Source organism: Amborella trichopoda, chromosome 11 (assembly GCF_054954075.1).
Source record: "Amborella trichopoda isolate Santa Cruz 75 chromosome 11, AtrichopodaSantaCruz75HAP2 v2.0, whole genome shotgun sequence".
In the NCBI taxonomy this organism is placed as follows: Eukaryota; Viridiplantae; Streptophyta; class Magnoliopsida; order Amborellales; family Amborellaceae; genus Amborella; species Amborella trichopoda.
In genome coordinates this window covers 36,964,958-36,970,957 of record NC_142346.1, presented here as the reverse complement: position 1 = coordinate 36,970,957, position 6,000 = coordinate 36,964,958, and positions in this window count along the sequence as shown.

Sequence of the window (6,000 nt, the reverse complement as noted above, 5' to 3'; positions counted from 1 at the left end):
GCAGATCTTACCAGATAGGAAGTTGTAGACATTAGTGGGGAAGAGTGAATTTTACCTATATAAACCCTAGAGAGAGATCGATCATCTCTAGAAACTCTAGTACAATCATATGCAAACCATGACAAATTCCTCATTTCTCTTCACTTTGCCATTACCCTTCTTTCTCTACCTCCCACTCTTTCTCTCTCTTCCTGCTTCATCTCTTCAATTAATGGCCATTATTATTAAAGGTCAAAGCTTTACCATATAGGGAGTAGTTGATATTAGTGTGGATGAATGAAATTTACCTTTATAAAATCTAAAAAGATACCAATTCTCTCCGTAGCCCTACTATAGTCGCATGCAAACCCTGACAAGTTGCTCTCTTGTTCTCAATTTGCCATTACCCTATCTCTCTCCCTCCCACTCGTTCTATCTCTTCCTACTTAATCTCTTTAATTAATATTCACAACTATTCATGATCAGATCTTTATCAGATTGGGAGTAGTTGACATTAGTGAAGATGGAATAATTTTACATTTATAAATCTTAGAGAGAGATCAATCCTCTTTGAAATCCTTAGTACAATCATAAGCAAACATGGCAAATTACTTTCGTCTCCTCACTTTTCCATTATTCATTTTTAATCTACTCCCACTCTTTAAATCTCTTCCTACTTAATTTTTTCAATTAATGGCTGCAACTATTTAAGGTCAGAGCTTGACCATATAAAGAATACTTGACATTATTGGGATGAATGCTTTTTAACTTTATAATCCCTAGAGAGAGTTCAGTCCTCTCTGTAAACACTAGTATCGTCATATGCAAACCATGATAATTATTCTCTTCTCATCACTTTGTCATTATCCCTTCTTTTCTACCTCCCACTCTCTCTCTTCCTACTTAATTTTTCTCATTAATCATCACAATTATTCATTGTTAGAGAATTACCATATCAAGAATGGCTATAATTGAGGGAGATTAATAAATTTTAGGTTTATAAACCCTACGGAGAAATCATTCCTATCTAAAAACCCTCGTATAGTTGGATCCAAACAATGACAAATTGCTATCTTCTCCTTACTTTGTCATTACCCATTATGTCTTTGCCACCTACTCATTCTCGTTGTTCTTATTCAATCACTGCAATTAATGGCTGCATTTATTCAAGGTTAGAGCTTTACATATAGTGAATTGTTGACATTAGAGGAGATGAATGAATTTTACTTTTATAAACCCTAGGGAGAGATCAGTTATCTCTGAAAACCCTAGTATAATCATATGCAAACCATGTCAAATTGCTCTTTTCTCTTCACATTGTCATTACCCATACTTCTGTATCTCCCAATCTTTCTCTCTTCCGACTTAATCTCTTTAACTAATAATCGCAATTATGCTTGGTCAGAGCTATATCTTATAGGGAATAATTGATATCAAGGGGGGATGAATGAATTTTATCGTTATAAGCCCTGGAGAAATATTAGTCTTTTATGTAACCTTAATACGGTTATATGCAAACCAGGGAAAATTATTCTCTTCTCCTCACTTTGCCATTACCCCTTCTCTCTCTACCTCCCACACTTTCTCTCTCTTCCCACATAATCTCTTTAATTAATAGTTGCAATCATTCAAGGTCAAAGCTATACCATATAGTGAATAGTAGACAAATGGAGGGTAAATAAAATTTTCTTCAATAAACCCTAGAGATATATGAGCTATTTGTAAACCTTAATACAGTCATTATTCCTATCTCTACCTTCCATTCTTTCTCTCTCTTCCTACTTAATCTCTTCAATTAATGGCCGCAATTATTCAAGTTCAGAGCTTTAAAATGTAGGGAATAGTTGACATTAGGGGGGATGAATGAATTTCACCTTTATATACCAAAAAGTGAGATCAATCCTCTATGTAAACCTTAATATAGTCATACGCAAACCATGACAAATTTCTCTCTTCTCTACACTTTGCCATTACCCTTTTTTGCCCTGCCTACCACTTCTTATCTTTTGTGACTTAATCTCTTCAATTAATGGCCACAATTATTCAAAGTAAAGTTTTATGATATAGGGAATGGTTGGCATTAAGGGGATGAATGAATTTTATCTTTATAAGCCCTAGAAAGAGATCAGTTCTTTTAATAAACCCTAGTGTAATCATTTACAAATCATGGCAAACTGCTCTCTTCAACTCACTTTGCCATTACCCCTTCTCTATCTGCCTCTGACTCTTTCCCTCTTCCTACTTGATCTCTTCAATTAATGACCGTAATTATTCAACGTCAGAGTTTTACCAAAAAAGGAATAGTTGACATTAAAAGGGATGAATGAATTTTACCTTTATAAACTTTAAAGTGATCAATCCTCTCTGTAAACCTTGGTACAGTCATCTTTGTAAACCCTAGTGCGATTATATACAAACCATAACACATTGCTCTATTTTTCTCACTTTGATATTACCCCTTCTCTCTCTCTCTCCCTCCCACTCTCTATCTCTTCCTACTTAATCTTTTCAATTAATGGCCATGATTATTCAAAGGAAGAGCTTTTCCATATAGAGAATAGTTGACATTATAGAAAATGAATGATTTTTACCTTCATTGACCCTAAAGAGAGATCATTACTATGTGTAAACCCTAGTACAGTCTTATGCAAACGATGAAATATTACTCTATTATCCTCATTTTTCCATTTCCCCTTCCCTCTTTGCTCCTACTCTTTTCTCTCTCTTCCTATTTAATCTCTTCAATTAATGACCTCAATTATGTAAGGTCAAAGCTTTACCATATCGGAAATAGTTGCCATTAGGGGGATGAATGAATTTTATTATTATAAACCTTAAAGAGGGATCATTTCTCTCAGTAAACCCTAGTACAGTCATATGCAAATCATGACAAATTTATCTCTTCACCTCACTTTGCCATTACCCCATCTCTCTCTACCTGCTACTCTTTCTCTCTCTTCCAACTTAATCTCTTCAATTGATGGCCGCAATTATTCAAGGTCAAGGCTTTACTATATAAGGAATAGTTGACATTAGAAGGATGAATGAATTTTACCTTCAGTCCTCTTTGTAAACTCTAGTACAATCATATATAAACCATGACAAATTACTCTCTTCTCCTAACTTTGTTGTTATCCCTTCTCTCTCTACCTCCCACTCTTTCTCTCTCTTCCTATTTAATCTCTCAAAGTAATGAACGTAATTATTCAAAGTCGAAGCTTTACCATATAGGGAGTAGGTTACATTACGTGGGATGAATGACTTTTTCCATTATAAGCCGTAGAGAGAGATATTTCCTCTTTAGAAACCCTAGTACAATTGTATGCAAATCATAGCAAATTACTCTCTTCTCCTCACTTTGACATTACCCTTTCTCTCTACCTCCCACTCTTTCTCTTTCTTCATTCTTAATGTCTTCTACTAATGGCCGCAATTATTCAAGGTCAAAGCTTTACAATATAAGAAATAGTTGACATTAGGGCGATAAATGAATTTTACGTTTATAAACCCTAGAGAGAAATATTTCATCTACGTAAATTCTAGTACAACCATATGCAAACCATGGCAAATTGCTCTCTTCTCCTCAGTTTGTTATTCCCCATTCTCTCTCAATCTCGATTTTTCTCTCTCTTTCTATGTAATCTATTTAATTGATGGCTACAATTATTCAAGGTTTGAGCTTTACCATATAGGGAATAGTTAATATTAGGGGGGGATGAATGAATTTTACCTTTATAAACGTTAGAGTTAGATTGGTCATCTTTATAGACCTTGGTACAGTCATGCAAAACATGGCCAATTGCTTTCTTCTCGTCATTTTCCTATTACCCCTTCTCTCTCTACCTCATACTCTTTCTCACTTTTCCTACTTAATCTCTTCAATTAATAGCCACAATTAGTAAAAGTCGGAGCTTTACCGTATAAGGAATAGTTGACATTAGTGAGGATGAATGAATTTTACCTTTATAATAAAGAGGTATAAGTACTATCTGTAAACCCTAGTATAGTTGTATGCAAACCTTGGCAAGTTGCTCTCTTCTTCTCAATTTGCCATTATCCCTTCTCTTTGTACCTCCCACTCTTTCTCTCTCCTCCTACTTAATCTTTTAAATTAATGCTCGTAATTATTCAAGGTTGGATCTTTACCAGATAAATAGTAGTAGTTGACATTAGTGGGGATGAAAGAATTTTACCCTTTTATACCATATAGAGAGAACAATCCTCTCTGTAAACCCTAGTACAATTAATATGCAAATAATGACATATTGCTCCTTTCTCCTCACTTTGCCATTACCATTCTTTCTCTACGACCCACCCACTCTCTCTCTCTCTCTCTCTCTCTCTCTCTCTCTCTCTCTCTTCATACTTAATCTCTTCAATTAATGGCCGCAATTATTGAAGGTTAGAGCTTTATCATATAGGGAATATTAATATTGGGGGGGGGGGGGGGGGGGGTGTGTGAATGATTTTTACCTTTATAAACCTTAGAGAGAGATCGGGCTTCACTGTAAATCTTAATACAGTCATACGTAAGCTAAGGCAAATTACGCTATTTTCCTGACTTTGTCACTACCCCTTCTCTCGCTCTACCTTCTATTCTTTCTTTCTCTTCCTACTTAGTCTCTTCAACTAATAGCGGTAATTATTCAAGGTCGGATATTTACCATATAGGGAATAATTGACATTAGGGGGTGAATGAATTTTGTCTTTATAAACCCTAAAGATAGATCAATTATCTTTGTAAACCCTATTGTAGTCATATGCAAATCATGACAAATTACTCTATTCTCTTCACTTTGCCATTACCTTTTCTCTCTCTGCCTCCTAGTCTTTCTCTCTCTTCCTAGCTTTTGCAGACCATGGTTTGTAAATCATTGAAAATGTATTGCAAACGCAAACCATGGGTTCTAGCTTTTGCAATCAGATCTTATTACATTGTCGGTGAAGTCTATCTTTAGATTCAATAGGTTTGTAAATCATTGAAAATGTTATTCTTCTATCACTACTTTTCTATGTACCATCAATCTCTACTTTGAGATATGTCTCTCTGATGAGCCCTAAATGGTTTGTGTCGATCATGGCATTACCAGTCCTTCGGCCTATAACAAAATAATGTTTAAGAATCAAGATATACGATGGGTGGCTGTCAATAATGACATTGTGTACTGCATTTTAGAATTGGACAGTCGTTGTTGCTTTGCCACTAGAAATCCCTTAATACAAGAGAATTTCATTCCAGAAAAAACACTACTTCAAGTGCATGATTTTGGATTTTTCTTTGACCCCATTATGTAGAACTTCAAGATAGTGATAAAATTTATGCATCAATCCATTTATCGAGTGCTACTTTTTTAGCGCCTGTCATATATTTAATTCATCAATGGAGGGGGGGGGGGGGGGGGGGGTTGAATGGTTGATTTTTTCCTTTATAAACTTTAGAGAAAGATCGGTCCTCTCTGTAAATCTTAATACAGTCATGCGCAAGCTAAGGCAAAGTGCACTATTTTCCTGACTTTGTCATTACCCCTTCTCTCTCTCTACCTTCTATTCTTTCTTTCTCATCCTACTTAGTCTCTTTAATTAATAGCGGCAATTATTCAAGGTCGGATATTTACCATATAGGGAATAATTGACATTAGGGAGGTGAATGAATTTTATTTTTATAAACCCTAAAGATAGATCAATTATCTCTGTAAACCCTAGTATAGTCATATGCAAACCATGATAAATTAATCTATTCTCCTCACTTTGCCGTTACCTTTTCTCTCTTTGCCTCTTAGTCTTTCTCTCTCTTCCTACTTAATCTCTTCAATTAATGGTCGCTATTATTTAAGGTCGGAAGTTTACAATATAGGGAGTAGTTGACATTAGGGGGATGAATAAATTTTACTATTATAAACCCTAGAGAGAGATCATTCGTATCTTTAAGCCCTAATACAATCATATGCAAACCATGGAAAGTTGCTCTCTTTTCCTTACTATGCCATTCTCCCTTCTCTCTCTAACTCCCACTCTTACTCT